This window comes from Manis pentadactyla, chromosome 3, assembly GCF_030020395.1.
Source record: "Manis pentadactyla isolate mManPen7 chromosome 3, mManPen7.hap1, whole genome shotgun sequence".
Lineage (NCBI taxonomy): Eukaryota > Metazoa > Chordata > Mammalia > Pholidota > Manidae > Manis > Manis pentadactyla.
This window is the reverse complement of record NC_080021.1, coordinates 134,767,842-134,784,321: the sequence shown is the minus strand read 5'-3', so window position 1 is coordinate 134,784,321 and position 16,480 is coordinate 134,767,842.

Here is a 16,480-nt window from a genome sequence, read left to right as displayed (position 1 = left end):
CCCACCACGCCAGCCGGCTCTTACCTAGTATACAAACATTGAGGGTGGGGCTCTCAAGACCCTTCACCCTCACTGATCCAACTTTTCTTCCACTACAGCTTGAGGAAAATGCTAAAAAGAGAAATGGCTGTTCTTGCAGACGGGCACCGGCATGTTGTACTGTGGGACTTTCCCCCCATACAGCATCATTTTCAACTTGGGAGCCTTGACAAAGGCCTAGGTTACTCTTTGATCCCTTAACAAAAGTCTAGCACATTCAGAGTTAGTATCCACCCCCACATCAGATTCCACATTGCAAGTGGGGGATCTTGTGCCTCCCACCCACTCCACTCCAAATGAAAGGCGGGGCCATTGCACGGGAAATGTGGTGGGCAGCAGGCTAGGAAGGACCTAAATGCAGATGAGAGACGCAGGTGAGTCAGTCAATGTCCTCAGGTATTATGGCTTTACGGAGATGTACATAAGCATGATGAATTGCACACACGTGTCCCTCTTCACTCCCTCCCAAAGCCCCATTAAAGTGACAGAAGAGAGATAAAAAGACATCAGCCCCAAAGGCAAGGAGAAGATGAAAGGGGGGAGCAGTGAGAGGTCAGCTCCACTTCTGAACGTGGACTTCAGATCTGATCGAGCAGACCAGAGGAGAAGAGGGCTGGGGGTGCTCCGCACGCAGAGCCCAGGTGGCGGGGGCGGGGGGTGCTCCACACACACAGCCCAGGAGTCTCAAGAAATAGAAGTTTCTCCAGAGGAGGGTCCCATGGGCTGTGAACAGGACTCAGTGGAAATCTGTAAAAGTCATGAGTCCCCTGAACCACCCCGCACAGAGTGGGACCACCCCTCCCTCATCCAGAACGGAAGTCACTCTTTGGAGACGACTAGCAAGTCCAGGCTCAGGAACCCAGCCCACCTGTAAACAGTGGCCGAGGTCAAAGTCAAGCCCCTTCCTCACCTGAATCTGAGTTCTGAAGTCAGGCTCAGACCTTCCCCTTCCCCTATCCCACAGCAGGAAAGTGGAAAGTCTGTCTCTGGAGAAAGTGAGTAATCCGGAGCCCTGACTGCAGACAATGACATCGAGGGTTTCTCAGCCAAGTAGCCAGTTAGGCTCTGGGAAACCCCCCTAAAGAAACACCCCCACATGCAGGTGCCTTTGCTATAGTGATAGCCACTTGCTCTTCAATATGTAAGAACTCAAGGATTAGCAAATATCTGAGGACAGTCTTTGTGAAAGAAGACGGCGGAAAAAAACAACAGAAGAATAGGAGGGACAATGCAGAGGTCATATCAAAAGATAAAAGGCGATATTACATCCACAAAACAAGGTCAAGCTGCCGTAAAAGTGGAACATGTTAAAAAAAATAGTATGAATTTTCACAATGTCATTATAAAAGTTGGAAGATACAGTCAAAGAAATATATTTTTTAATGGAGGACATATAATCAATGATTGGAAAACAAGAGAGAAAATTAGATTAGTCTGCCAAATTTCAGAGCTAGAATTTATTCACTCTGAATAAAGAAAGTTATTGGAGAAATAAAATAAAAGAATTTCCCAGAATCAAAGTTTCGCCAACCACTTGGCACAATAAATGAAACAAACAGCAAACAAAACCCTTGAAAGCAAACTGCCTTCAAATTTCAGAATATCGCATAAAGTGAGAAGACTCCACTATGCCCTAGGGAGGAAAACAGAAGATCAGGAATCAGAAAGGTGTGGACTTTTGAGGAGCAAGACTGGAAGCTAGGTGAGCGATGCCTTCCAGATGATTTCCAGCTGAGACTCTTCAGCCCCCAAACCATCAATCGAAATGTGGAAGTTAAGTACATTTTCATTTTCAGACATGCCAGGCTCAAAAAAACAAAACAAAAACAGGAAGCTATTGAAGGGTGCAATTCACCAAAACAAGGAACTACACCAAGAAGGGGGAAGATATGAGGTCCAGGAAGCAGGACATCCAACATAGGGTGATGGCTGGGATTCCCTAGGTTGTTGACAGTGGCCCCACAGCTGGCCTCGGGAAGCACCCGTCCTTGCTGGCAGTAGAAGGAGGAAAGCCCTGGAAAAGAAACCATGGGAAAAGGAGGAGGGAGTAAAATATCTAATCGATTGGAACAAAAATCTCTAGAAGGATAATCACCAAGACAAATATGAATCACATGGATTATGTGCATTAGAATGTTTTGAGAAATATAGACTCCAGCAAAGAATTTGAGGATAAATAGGTAGGTACATTACAACACGAGGAAGTAAAAACTGAAGCAATTATTAACTCCCAGGGAAACAGAACAGGGACCGTGAAAGAAAATAATCATACTACACTGCATAGCTCCGTTGCTTATGTAATCATGGTATTGCAAAAACAGAATTTTGGTTCAACCAAAATTAATCTATAAAGATAACTATTTGGAGAATGTAGGGAAGGAGAGCGTATTTGGAGAGAACGTACTTGGAAAGTGTATGAAAGGAGGCAACGTCTATATTCCATAGTCAGAAGTTAGTAGAAGGTATCTTTATGGACTGAGTATTTGTTTCCCCCCAAATTCATATGCTGAAACCCTACCCCACATGTGGTATTAAGAGGTGGGACCTTTGGGAGGTAATTAGGATCAGAGAGGACAGGAGGGGAGAGCCCAATAAATGGGATTAGTGCCCTCACAAGAGTTACTGGGGAGCTGCTTCCTCTCTCTGCTCCCCGCCTTGGGAGGAGTGCACAGCCCCCAAGGGAACCCGCAGCAGAGCCCAGCCAGGACCCTTTCCTCAGACTTCCAGCCTCCAGACTGTGGAAACAGATTTCTGTTGTCTGTGAGCCACCCAGCCTATGGTACTTCACTGTGGCAGCCCAAATGGACTAGACACTATCTAAAATGCAGAAATTTTAAAAAGCCATATAAGCATATTATTTTGCAACATGGAAACAAACATCAGCAGAAAGAACCACAGGATGCTGGAGGTGCACTGACAGGCAGGCGAGGGGTGGGCAGACTGCTGTGGGCTGTGCTGTTGTGAAACGGTTTCACATTTTAAACTACATGCTTGTATTGACAAAATGAACATTACCTGTAAGGTGTTTGTTGGAGGTCTGTGGCTTTCACATTTAGAAAAAAGTTCTATTAGCCCAAAAAAGTTTTTAGGCAGGTTTTAGGCTTCAGTAAAATGATATATACTGCACTGCTCTTAAGAAAAGGTGTTTTTGTATACCTAGCAGTTTTGTTCAAAACCCTGGGAGTAAAGCTCCACCTTCACACCTGAGGGAGACCTCACTCTGCGGGGAAGGCAGCCAGCGAGGCCCGGCTGGAGCGGCGCCCCTGCTCTGTGACAGTCTTGGAGCCCTGGGGTGGCCTGTCGGCTGAACACCTGCAGTGTCTCCTAAGCCAACACACATTACTAACCTGCTTTATTTCTGATGTGCAGACTTTCTTCATGCATAATGCTTCTGTAATGAAAGAAGGACAGTACAGGTTCTTTAACGTCCATTAAAGCTGAGTTACCCTCTGAAGGGGACATTTGCCTCCTTATTTTCATTATAAAGAGTTCAGTAACCTAGATACTATCAAATACTGAATTATTAGAAGTGAGATTATAGTCTGGAGCTCAGAATTTATATTTTGACCCAAAGATGTCTCACAGCCATAGCTGCTAACACAGTGTCTAGTATATCCAACATGCTCAACTGAACCCCCAGCTCCTCAGAAGTCAGCGGGAGAGCCCTTGATAAAAAAAAATTTAAAAAGAAGCATTGCCCTACATACCTCAGAGATATTGCAGGTTTGGGTCCAAATCACCCCAATAAGCAGATATCACAACAAAGCAAGTTAAACGATAAAAAAAAAGAAATGTAGAATCAGACTTCCCCCTGGACCTGCTGGACCAGAGTGTGCATTTGAACAGGGTCTCCAGGAGATTTTTTTAAAAATCAAGTGTATGAAAAGGGACTGAGCCATCAGTAGATGAATGGATAAAGAAAATGTGGTATGTATACACAATAGAATATTATTCATAAGAAGAAAACAAATCCTACCATTTGCAACAACATGGATGGAGCTAGAGGGTATTATGCTCAGTGAAATAAGCCAGGCAGAGAAAGACAAGTACCAAATGATTTCACTCATATATGGAGCATAAGAACAAAGAAAAACTGAAGGAACAAAACAGCAGCAGAATCACAGAACCCAAGAATGGACCAACAGTTGCCAAAGGGAAAGGGACTGGGGAGGGTCTGGGGGAAGGGAGGGATAAGGGAAACAAGGGGCATTACGATTAGCACACATAATGTAGGGGGGGCAAAGGGAAGGCAGCACAACACAGAGACAACAAGTAGTGACTCTAAAGCATGTTACTAGGCTGATGGACAGTGACTGTAATGGGGTATGTGGAGGGGACTTGATAATGGGGGGAATCTAGTGACCATAATGTTAATGTTGCTCATGTGATTATATATCAATGATATCTTAATTAAAAAAAAAAGAAAGAAAAGAAAAGGGACTAAGCCCCAGTGTAGCTCTCACTGCTCCCCTTGCTCTGGGCATGCTGTGGGAGTGTGGCACGCAGCCAGCCTGGGACAATGACCAATGACCAAGGCTGTGGCTGCTCTGCAGAGCTGGCAAACAGAAAGAATTTGGGCTCCTGATGGCATTGAGCTGTGAAATTAACCAGCCCTAGAGCCATGGGACTCCAGACTCACCATTATGTTAAGTAATAAATTTCCTCACTAAGTTATTTCAAGTTGAAGTTTTCTGTTATCATAGCCAAAAGTATCCTCTATGATACTCCAGCATCTTGCCTCCACCACTTACCAGCTACATGATAAATATGGCTTGTACATATAGAGTAGTTCAACTCTTGGAGGCTCTTTCCTCCTCTGAAAATGGGCTAACAATGCCTCTTACTAGATGCTTTATAAGAAGTGTTGTGTATAGCACCGGAAACAGGGCAGACAGTACAGAGTAGGCTGTGTTATATGCACTAATTACACCATCCTTCCAGGTTAGCGCAGAACCACTTAAGCTTAGTGCAGACGCCCAATGCGTTTAGCCAAGAAAAGATAGCATGTACCAGTGTGATTTCAGTCTCTGCGACTAGGGGATATGAGGATTAAGGGCAGAGGGACCCCTGTGGGCCCTCAGCTCCTTGTATCCCCCAGGGGAGACCTCTTCCTGAAATGATCTGAACCAAAGGCTAGAGAATATTCAGATTCAGGCCTGCAGAACTAATTCCGTTATCAATTTGACATTAGCCATGAAGCACACGTACACAGACCGGGTTTCCTTCTAGACAGGCTCTGCAGTTAGAACCCAAACTAGAAAGGCCCAGAACATAGCTAATCACAGTCCAGTCCCTGCGCCTTGCAGGCAGTCTCCCGTGTAATCAGCAAATGTCACATCTGGTCCCTTTGTATTTATCTCATCAGACAGCCTGATATTTGAATAGGAAATGGAAGCTCAGCCTCAGAGGGCCCCTCAGTTCATCGGAGGCCGGAGGAGCGTCACTGCAGCTCCTATCGGCCGTCTCGTGGCCAGTACGGTCATCTCTTCTCCGAAGTTACTCCAAAAGGTAACCAACTTCAGCTTCTGAATGGAATACTCCTCCTCTTGCAATTTGTTCTATATGCACGTTCACACAAGCACCTCCACAAGAAGTCCTGGAGTTTGCTAGGTCACTCCTCCTTTGACAGGTGGGGGACCAGGCCCTGGGCAGCCCCAGGCACTGCCCCAAGGGTGAGAGAACAGCTGAGGCTGGCCCCCCAGATGCCCCTGGAGAGCAGGGCTTGAGCATTGCTGACTCCAAGGTGTATTTTGCTAGGCTAGCATAGCATTTTCAAAAGCAGAAACCTTTACATGAAAATTTGAGATTTCTGGTTTTTCTTGAAAACTGGGGATCTGGCAACCCTGGGCTGTGTCCCTGAGGTGGCTGCGGCAGGCTGTGGGACCTCCGTGTGTCACAGTGCCCAGTGCATGGCCCTTGTCACCCATTTGCATTTCCTGCCTGGCCCTACTCCCTGGTCTCCAGAGCTACTGGGACAGGAAGCTTTTGCCCTGAGGCCCTGGGCAAGGAGATGGCTCAGTGGGGGCTTCTCCACCCAGGAAGGAGAGAAGTGGCACAGAAGGGGAGCATATTCAGAGGGGGGTGGGTCCAAGAATCACGGAAGGACACTGGAGGGGACACTGAGTAGCACTTTAGAGACTCGGCCCTGTTGCTCTCGGGGCCACGTCTGGGCGCTGTGCTGCCACTTTGCAGCTGCACGTCTTGCTCCTCAGCCTGTCCCTCTGCAAAATAGGATAAGGGTAGGGCTGGGTCATTGCGGGATTCGAGGGCTGAAGGTGTGGGCTTGTGCTGCCTGGGCTGGTGCTCGGGACACGTCTGCTCTCCCTCTCCCCCCTCTGCCCCAGAGTGCCCAGGCCTCCAGGACCTGCCAGGGGCAGCAGCCCGGGACTGTCCTTGGCCGCTCGAGCTGCTGGGCGGCCTTCTGTCACTTACAAGTGTTACAACCAGTAATTCAGCCAGAAATCTTTGTTCCCAAAGAATGTTGTTTTCAGGCTTCCCAGGTGAAGGAGCAGCTCGGAATCGCTCTGCTGCAAAGACCTCAAGGGCTCTGGTTTCAGTTACAAGTAGGATTTGAGGTTCTTAGAACCCCTTAAGTCTCTGTCCCACCTTCCTCTGGAGGGCCTGACAGACTACCCCTGCGACTTAAATTCGAAATAAATTACAGAGGTAATGTGCACATGCTCTATGTCTTTCTTACGAGCAACCTGTAAAATGAAGGGGCTGGGACAGCACGTGGTGGGAGGGCTTCAGCACGGCTGGGGGGCTGCGGTTGCCTGTGGGCAAACCCGGTTTCTGTTTCCGGATTCAGTCTCAGGGTGCAGACTGCAGAGAAGTCCTGATGGCACTGGGGTTCCTTCTGTTTAGGGACTGTTGGTCTGTGAGCGAGTTTGTGCAAATGCATGCCTCCCTCCCCACCCCCATCTGTGAGCTGAGCTGCACTCGGTAGGTGCATTTGCAGCTTCTCAAAGCAAGTGAAGACAGCCTGTAAAAGGAACTGGTGCCTTTTCTGGGGCTGTTTACAGAGAAGTAACCCCTGTGTCATTTTCCCTAGCAGGGAGGTCCTTCCCTTGATTGCTAATCGTCTGTGTACTTTCGCCATGTGTGGCAAAAGCCGTGGTCGAGGCCCAGAGCAGCGAGGTCTCTCCACCCGCAGCTTTCTTTTAACTCCACAGAACACAGCAGGCTGTGCTGCTGGGCCACCCAGGAGCAGCCTCCGCATGTGGGAGACCTCCCTGCATTCCCACCTCCCCCACCCCGACCACCAGGGCAGCTGACAGCCCTCCCTGACTGCCTGCCCAGGACACTCTCTCATGCCTTCTGCCCCAGGTCAGTGGCATGGCTGCCATGCATGTCCTCCCAGCCTTCCTGGGAGCCAGCGAGCCAGCAGCTCTCTTGAACACTTGGGAATAGCCGGGAAGGGAAGTGGGCAGAGCAGTGGCCACCGGCGACTACAGTATCCAGCCTCGTTGCCTCCACGTGGCACAGGCCAAGGCAGCAGGGGCACCTCCAGGAAGGGTGTTTGAGGGAGCCTGACCATGACCCTCGATGGCTCAGACCACTGGAATGACCTGAAAACATCACCCCAGGTGACTGGAAGCCTGTGTGACTATCTGGAGCTGAGGGGCAGAGGGAGGAAGGAAGGGAGGCTGGCTCAGCTCACAGCCCACCTTGTCCTAAGGACTGTGAGCTAGGCAGCAGTGGGGGATTGGATTTATTCTCAGGAAGATCATGCAGGCCTCAGGATGGAGGATGGCCAGAGGAGCAGGGCTGGACACAGGGAGATCAGCCAGGGCTCTCAGGGTCCTCCTGAGAGAGGAGGGTGTGGACGAGGGTGGTGTCTGTCCCGGCATGCTCCAGAGACCAGCCAGAGCCACCCTCCTCCTGGGTTTATGTTCCAAGTCAACACATAATACAATCGAACTGCAAGTCTTGGTAAAGACTGTGGATAAACCCAAGTGTAGTGAGGGGAAGGGAGAAGGCAAGCAAGGAACTGGAGGAGCAGCAAGAACTGGCTGGCTCAGGGCCCCATGGGCAGGTGGCCGAGCTGCCCTTGGACTGGCCCTCTGCTCCCAGTCCCAGGCGGTGCCCCTGAGCAGCCTGGCCACGAGGCTGTGAACACACAACCGAAGCAGCTCGCCCAGGGCCAGGGCCCAGCAGCAGCTTGCTTGGTATCCCAAGTGAATAGAGGCGTGCAGACTGTGGCCCACAGAATCCGCTGGATGGGGCCTTTGTGCAGCTCCTACTGCTTTTCTTCTGGCTGCAGGTCCTCCACTTACTCCTCCCACACCTCACCTTCCTCGTCTGAAAGAGGGGAGCTGCAGCAGGACTAGGCTCACAGTGCTGTGATGAGCACTAACTGTGATGCAGGTAAGCACCTCTGTGGGGGCCTGGCCCGCAGGTGGGCGGTGCTCTCTACAATACCATCTGTACTGCCGCATCACATTTCATCTAGGCAGTGAGTCATATTAAGCTCTACTATTTATGTTTTCCACCTTAGAACCCACCTCCCTTGTACCCCAACTGAGATCCACCCCACTGATCCCTCAGCCCCACGTGCCCCATCGCCATGGCCGATGCAGGCCCAGTGCCATCTTCCCAGCTGTGGCCGCCCCCACCAGGCCCTCTCCCCAAGCCTCAGTCCCAGGCCTCTGTTCGCTGTTGTCTGGGTTGGGCTGGGTCACTCTCTCACTTAGTTTGATGGCTTTCCATTGCTCTTCAGATAAAATTCAGCATCATTACCCTAGCTCACCCAGGCTCACCCTAACCTGGCTTCAGCTTTCTGCTCTGGCCCCTCCATGGAAACCCTACCCCTGAGTTCACAGTTACAATTTAAACGTACACTTATTCCAGAATCCTTCATCCCCCGCTGATATGCCTCCATAGCAACCTCTTATAAAACTCATCAGATCTGCAATCGTTGTTTAATGTCTGTCTTCCCCACAAAATAGTGAGGGTGGGGCCCCAAGGGTGGGGTCTGTCTTCTTGGAGAGGTAGATTGTATTGGGCCTTAAGGCACCAGTCCAAGAGACAGCTTCCTAGTTTTGAATCTCAGTTCTACCACTTACTAGCTGTACAGCCTAAGCAAATTATCTGGACTTTCCAGGCATCAGCCATGAAATCTATGAAATCTGTTTCATGGGGTTATTTTATAATTAAATCAGACAGTAAGTGAGAACTGCAAAGAACATTGCCTGAAATGTGGCAAACATTCACTAAATTTTAAGTGCTATTATATCATTCACTCTTCACCAGGATCTAGACATTATATACTCAGTAAATACTTGTTGAATGAAGAATATTCTTTATCTTGCTAGTAATGTACCTTGCCTATGTCCAGCAGCCAATGTTTAGAAGCAGTTCTAGTAGTCCAGGCTGCACAGGAGGTCTTGGGTAGATAACTCTTGTATTCTGAGCAGAATTAAGAATGCAGTTCCTATAGGATGGTTTGAAGAAACTCGGATATCAGGAATAGAATACATGTCATCAGCTAGAATTTTCTTGGTAGGAGATGATTTAGAGTAACTTATTTGCAGAATGTTTTCAAAGGACTTGCTTTTCAAGTTTTCAAATGCAGTTAAAATAATGGAAATAGTGCAGTGTGATCTAATTCCTTCTTTTTTCATTAAGGATTGCTGGCTGCTGGTAGGATTTTGTTTTCAGTGTATAGATGCAAGCTGTACAATAGAGTGACTTAAAGATCTATGCTCTGTGTCATGAGGTGGCTCCTATCTTCACTGAAATTGCCTTAAGACAGAGTCTTTAGAACTCCATAAGCTAGAGAAATGTCAGGAGTATCCTGTAGGCAAGCTCAGCAGAGCTCCCACACACCATTGGGTGCATTTGATGTGGGATTTTTTGAACTGCCCAGACCTCCTTTTGGACCCCACGCCAGCAAGTAGTTTTCTATCATTAAGGTTTGCAGTGATGTGAGGGTCTTACCTCTGTCACTAATTACCAGACCTTCAGATGACAGGGCTGGCCCTGGGAGGAGTACAGGAGAAGTGACAGCAGACATGCCCCAGCCACATGCTCAAATAATAACTGAGCTACAGTGAGAAGCTGCTCCATTAGACCCAGAGATGGAGTGAGCCTGCATCCTTCCCCTCTGGGTGTCACAGTCCTAGGTAGAGCAGGGAGGAAGAGGAGGGGTGGGCTGACATTCCCACATGCAGCCAACTGAGCTTGGGCATTAAGAAGGTGGGTTATAACCATCTACAAATCACTTTTCTTCTGAAGAGACCAGAATGTTGTAGGTTGCCACCCTGGTGCTTACCTACTCACCTTCTGTCCCCATACTGTGGCCTTCTCAATGTCTTTGCTCAAAATGAGCCACTCCCCTCTGGAAGAAACCCTCTCGCAGGGTAATTTAAATGAGGGCCTCTCAGTATTGAGCCAGCATAGCAACCCCCTGGGGATCAAGCTAAAATGAAGATTGTGGCCCAGGAGGACTGCAGTGAGGCCTGAGACTCTGCATTTCAAGCAGCGTCCCAGTGACATGGATGCTGCCCATCTGTGGCAGCATGTAGGGTTTAGGTTTGCAAGGGTTACCCCGCTGGCTGCATCAGGTTGGGGTGTGACCCCAGGAGGTATCCTTGAAATAGCACTTGTTGCATTAACTAACACCTCTCCATTTCCCATCTCCTACCTGCACACCAGTTCACTCAGACTCTGTGGGTTTAGCCACATTCACCTCAACCAGGATGGGTAAAAATACGTTCATGTTGTGCTGGGAATGAATCCAGTCTCCATGCTTCCCTCGTCCACCTCCGAGATGGAAATGATGTTTCCTCCTTTCCCCGTCATCTTCCCAGATGACTCTGTTGCTAATTTTTACAGAGAAAATAAGCAAACGACCAGGAGAAAGGGAGCTGGTGTACATGGATGATTCTGCTGTTCTGTTAACTTTAAAATTGTGGTGGAATTTCTGCTTTAGCTCAAAATATCCACCAACTTTCTTCTCCAATGTCAGCTTTCGAGGCAGACCCTCTGCTGTGCAGTCCCCCCGCTTCAGTTCTTGACAGGGTCTGATAGTCCTTTAACATGCAGAATTGTAGGCCAAGATGTTTGTGTTTATGTCCCAAACCCAGAATAAATAAATAGCTACATGGTACTGAAATCACCTGTCAAAATATCCCCTGTGTGCGGGGGCACAAAGGGAAGTCTCTCCGTGGGACTGGCCTCTTTGCTGGAAGATTTCAAAGGCTGTTTATCTAATTAAGTAAAAAAAAGACCTGTAATTACTGCATTTTGACCCCAATGCAGGCAATTACTTCACAAAAGCTCTCCCCAGGAAACCAGACATTAGGCTGGCTAATTAGGCTGACCCCACTGACAAGCCCCTTACCACCCTGCACGTGGTAGCTTGGACATCAGGCCGGCTGGGCTTTGCCAGAGAAAAATCCTGCCCATCAGAGAAGACTGGGGAGTAGGGGCTGAGCTGTGTGTTGTTTTGTTTTTTACTACTTACTTTTATGTGTTCCTTCAAGCGCAATCCTTTCCCAGAGCCGGACTTCATCCTCCTGGCAAACGGATCGCCTTTGTTGCATGAGGAGGGGGAAGCTGGAAGAAAGAAGAAAGAACGCAGGGCAACTGAGGTCGTAAATTCTTTCCAGCAAAGGAAACCGTTCTCTGCCCTTCAGGAAAGCGGTTTGCTGCTTCAGCCGTGTAGGCACATTTCCACATGCCCCCTTCAGTCCTCACATGTTTGGGGGCTTCACTTCTGTTTGGGTTCCATGAGGCTGAGCACATTTTTTCCAAGATGTTCCAAGCATGTAGACCCCTATCTTTCTAAAGAATCAGGCATCTCCCCCATGGAGTGCCATGAGGTGGGTTACAAAATCACCAGGCCCCTTCCACACAAGGAGATGCACGTGGAGAGATGGTGTGCATGGTTCTGCCTGCCCAGCGCTCACCACGCCTGGTGGTCCAAGGATCTCACGTGGCCTTTGGCTCCAGGACATCCCAGCAATTGAAACAAGGGTCTGCACAGTGGGAGGCTTTCCAGGGCAGAAGGGGAATAGGTGATCCTCTTCTGGAAGTGCTGACTAGAGGGGCCCCCTTGACAACACATGACAGGACACCCTGAAGGATGAGAGGTGGTTGGTCTGGATGGGTCTCAGAAGGCAGCCCAAGTCAGCTCTTCAGCTTTGCTTAGGGGTCAGGATGCCTGAAGCAAGTCATCCCTTTGAGCTCAGACCCCAGTGGTGTTGAAGAAAAGAGTTATTCTGACACTTGTTAAACCAGTAAGGAAGACTTGATTCAGGACTGTGGTGACAGGTGTCGTGACCATGCAGTGGGGACGAGATGGGCTCCACTGAGTACAGCTGAGACAGCTGGGGGTTTACAGCCCAGAAGCAGAACAAGGGGTCAAGGACAGACAGTACAGAGAAGAAACATCAAGGGTGGGGCATTCTTGCTAAGCCAGCCCAGATGCTTGCTGAAGGCAGGCCAGGGCAATACGACACGGCGGGCAGGGGATGAGAGGCTTGGTCGACATCAAGGGTGGTAGGATCTCACCACCTAACTTAACAGGATTCCTGCTCCTGCACACTGAGGAGGGCCGTAGAGGGCCCCCAGATGAGGCCTAGCCAACAAGGGGTCTAACTAGAGTCTGGTCAGGGAGACAGCCTTTGTCCGTGGAAAGCTGAAGGGCCAGCGGTACAGGGAGCACCTGGAGCTTTTGCCTTGTGGCTTTAAAACACGGGCCAGAAGGGAATGAAGGAGACTGGAGCCAGGAGACGTGGGTGCTTGAGTGCTCCTGGCTTCGGGAGGGCTAAGCAGCTCCCGTTGCCTGGCCTTATGAGAAGCAGGTGGGGAGCAGTCCACGGGGGCTCCTGAGGCAGAAGCTCCCTGGCTTCCTACCTGAAAGAGCCCAGGTATTTTGTGACTGCATTCGAGCACTGGCCTGGCAGGTCAGATCAGACACTTACCCAAGCCCACTGTGTGTGGCCTTGAGATTTCTGGAGGGAAGGCCCCAGAGATGTTTGGAAACCCCAGAGCAATGCCATCTACTCATTCCTACTCCACGGCATCTGGGAGGGATGAATACTTACGGAAGGGTGACACCAGCATTTTGAGTGGCCATTTTAAAAACAAATTACCTAATAAAGTTCCAGTTGCACAGTTTGGTCTTTACTGAATATTCCCATATTGAGTATCCTAACCTACCCTTCATGTCAAGCTAAGCCATTTATGCAGAGTAAGATGGCTGAGCCAGGCAGGACCTGTGTATGTGTGTGACTGTATAAGAGAGAATTATTAAAATGTAAAACCATGGCTCTCATAGAAATAGGAAATGAACACAGCCAATGATTCCATTTAACTTATTAATTAATGAGAGGAACAGAAGATGTTTAGAACTGATCAAAAGGAGAACCCGGAGAACAGACACACAGAGGCCACCAAGGATGCTGAAATGAATTTGCTCACTGGATGCAAAAGCAACTTCTTCCCCAGCACGGGAGGGAAATCATGGGGCCTCCCTGAGAAATGTGGGTATGTTGCTATCAGTTACCAGATTTTGCAGAGTTCTGAAAAGCCCAAAGACAGTGAAAGGAGAAAAGACCACATAGAATCAAATAAGCTGGAAGAGTGTGCCAGACAATGACGAGTTTTCCACTGAAGACACAGGTTATGTCTTCAGTCCATTTCAAAGCCTTTCACAATTTTTCACCAACATGTGATATGTACACGCACGCACTCACGGGTGTGTTCCACCGCCTCTGGGCCCTTGCACATGTTTACTTTTTAATCAAAGCACTCTTCCTCTTGTTCCCCGCCAGCCCAGGTAGGACTTGTCCAACGTGCCTCGATCTACCAAACTGGAATCTCTGAGGGGCACCCAGGATTCTGCATCAGCTTCCCCAGGTGAGTCACTGACCCTCAGCCATCAGCAGTCTGAGTGTAGGGTCCAGGTCTAGCCTCTTGGGGTTCGCAAAGGGGCGACATGCCCACACACTGCAGTTGTGAGGAAAGGTTCAGGCAGGAGGTGTATTCTGGATTGAAACATGAACCTGGGCAGGATTTGCAGGAGAGAGAGTAGGCGCTGCAGGATGGGCACCACAGGGGAGGGAGCACAGAGGTGAGGCCCAGCATGGGGGCGCCTGGGGAGGCAAGGACTTCGCCTGAGGGACACTATAGATCGGATGGGTGTTGGGGGTGCAGGAGGGCCAGACCCTGTCCAGAGTTAGTGCACCTGTGCCAGCAGGGAATTCAGGAAAGAAAAGCGGTGTTTCAGAAAGGCTCACAGGCAGCACTGCTCTCCTGTAAGAGCGAAGCCTGACTCCTGAAGGTGCCTCTTCACTTACGTCCAGGAAAGGAGGCTGGTGCTTGTTCAGAGGGCCAGGATCATCTATTTCCCTCAGTGTGCCCACTGAGAGACTGACTACACAGGCAGCCCACATGTACCAGTGGCACTCTGACCTACAGTCAGAAAACCAACCCACCCCTGCGGTAACCCGTCCAGGAGACCGTCTGCCTGCTTGCAGGAGTCAGACCACCTCCAGCCACTCATCCAGAAGCCAAACAACAGCAGCTTCCCTAAATTTTTGTCCCTGTTTCCAGCTTCAGAGCAATGAGAGCACACCAACAGGCCACCCCCAGCGGGCATCCAGAGACCCGAGGCTGGCTGTCCCGCCTCTGGCTTCCTGGGGCCACAGCCTCCAGCCCAGCCCACCTGGAGCCTTCTGCACGCACGTTCAGTCCAAAGCCCTCCCTCTCCTCTCTCTGCCTGCCGGCAAGTCCCTGTCAAATACAAGCGCTGGCGGCCAGCCCCTTGCTAGGGTCAGCTGAGTGCACAGTGCTGCATGCTCTCTGTGGGGCTCCTTGTGGATTTCTGCTCCACAAGCGATGCACATAAACATGAAATGATCACACCCCAGACCTGCCGATCTGAACATACAAGGTTATGGTTACCCTTAATTAATATGCTTCATCCACAGGTGGAAATTTATACTTGACATTTACCACTTCTACCTACCACATATCTCACACATAAATGAAAGAATTCTACCAGGCAGCTGCAGTAAGTAAAAAGGAAAAGTAGAAACTTAGAAGACATGGGTTATAGTCTCAACTCTGCACCATCCATATGTTCTTTATGTTCTTAGAGTGCCATCTCTAACTTTCTAGGCGTTCGCTTCCTGTTCTGTGAGATACAGACGTTAGTGGTAGATGGTGGCTCAAGTTCCCCATAGTTGTAGGCATCTGTGATTTCATTAAGACCTATATCCCTTATCCCAGCGTTTAATAACACTATGTTCAGAATTCAGGAAGCCTTTCTACACCTGAATGTTTAGATGTCTCCATCTTTCACAGACTAAGTCTATGTTCATTATGTTTCTTCATTAAAAAAAAATTGTTTCCAAACGTTTCAGAATGGGATAGGGAAATAAATAAAAACTTAATTTCAATCAGCTCCTGAATTGTTACTAAGTACCCACTCCGTGAAAATCACAGCACCAAATTATTTGGTGGTGAAATAAGATTAAGAGTTTGGGTTGTGCCTTGAGGTTCTTACACACTATTTGGAGGAATATGAAATTTGCGCTTGTAAATCTTACTACCAAATGCAGGTGTCAAAAACTGGGTCTAGACAAGAAGTGTAATAGGCGAGTAGAGGAGGAGGAGAAATGCCTGAGGACCTTGTCAGCGCAGGAGGATTTGAGTGGGTAGTATTTGGACAGGTGAAGAAGAAAAAGGACAGAGGTCATTCTTGGAAGGACAAGTGGCTCGCATCAGGAAAGAGTACGTAGCATTCAGAACACCACAATAGCCTTGTCAGACTGAGTTCTTTGAAGGAGCAGAGCAAATATGACAGGAATAAAGACTTCAGGCCGAAACACCCGGGACTGCAGACGCCAAGCTGAAAGTCTGACTTCTCTAATTACGGCACCATCTCAGTTTTCCACAAATCTGGTTATTATTTTACCTGTGTTAAAACAGACTCTTCTTAGGGATTGAAAGAAATACAGTGAAGGAGGGGAAGAATTTGACAAAGTCTGCCTTTTGTGTGTGTATGAGCCTACTTATCTCTAGCAATGCCTTTTTTAAAAATTGTGCTAACATAGGTATAACATAAAAGTTACAGTTTTAGCCGTTTTTAAGAGTACAGTTCAAGGACATTAAGTGCATTCTCATTGCTGTGTACTGTCCCCATCATCCAGCTTCAGTTTGTCATCAACCCCGATGACAACCCTGAAACTCTGTCCCCACTAAACAATCATTCTCATTCCCACCACTCTCCCCCCATCACCACAGTTCCACTTTATGAGTTTGACTACCCTAAGTATCTATATAAGTGGAATCATACAGTATTTGTCCTTTGTGTCCAGCTTATTAGCATAATGTCTTCAAGGTTCACCCACGTTATCAGAATTTCATTCCTTTTTAAGGCTAAACAATATTTCATTATTTGCATACACCACATTTTGTTTGTCCATTT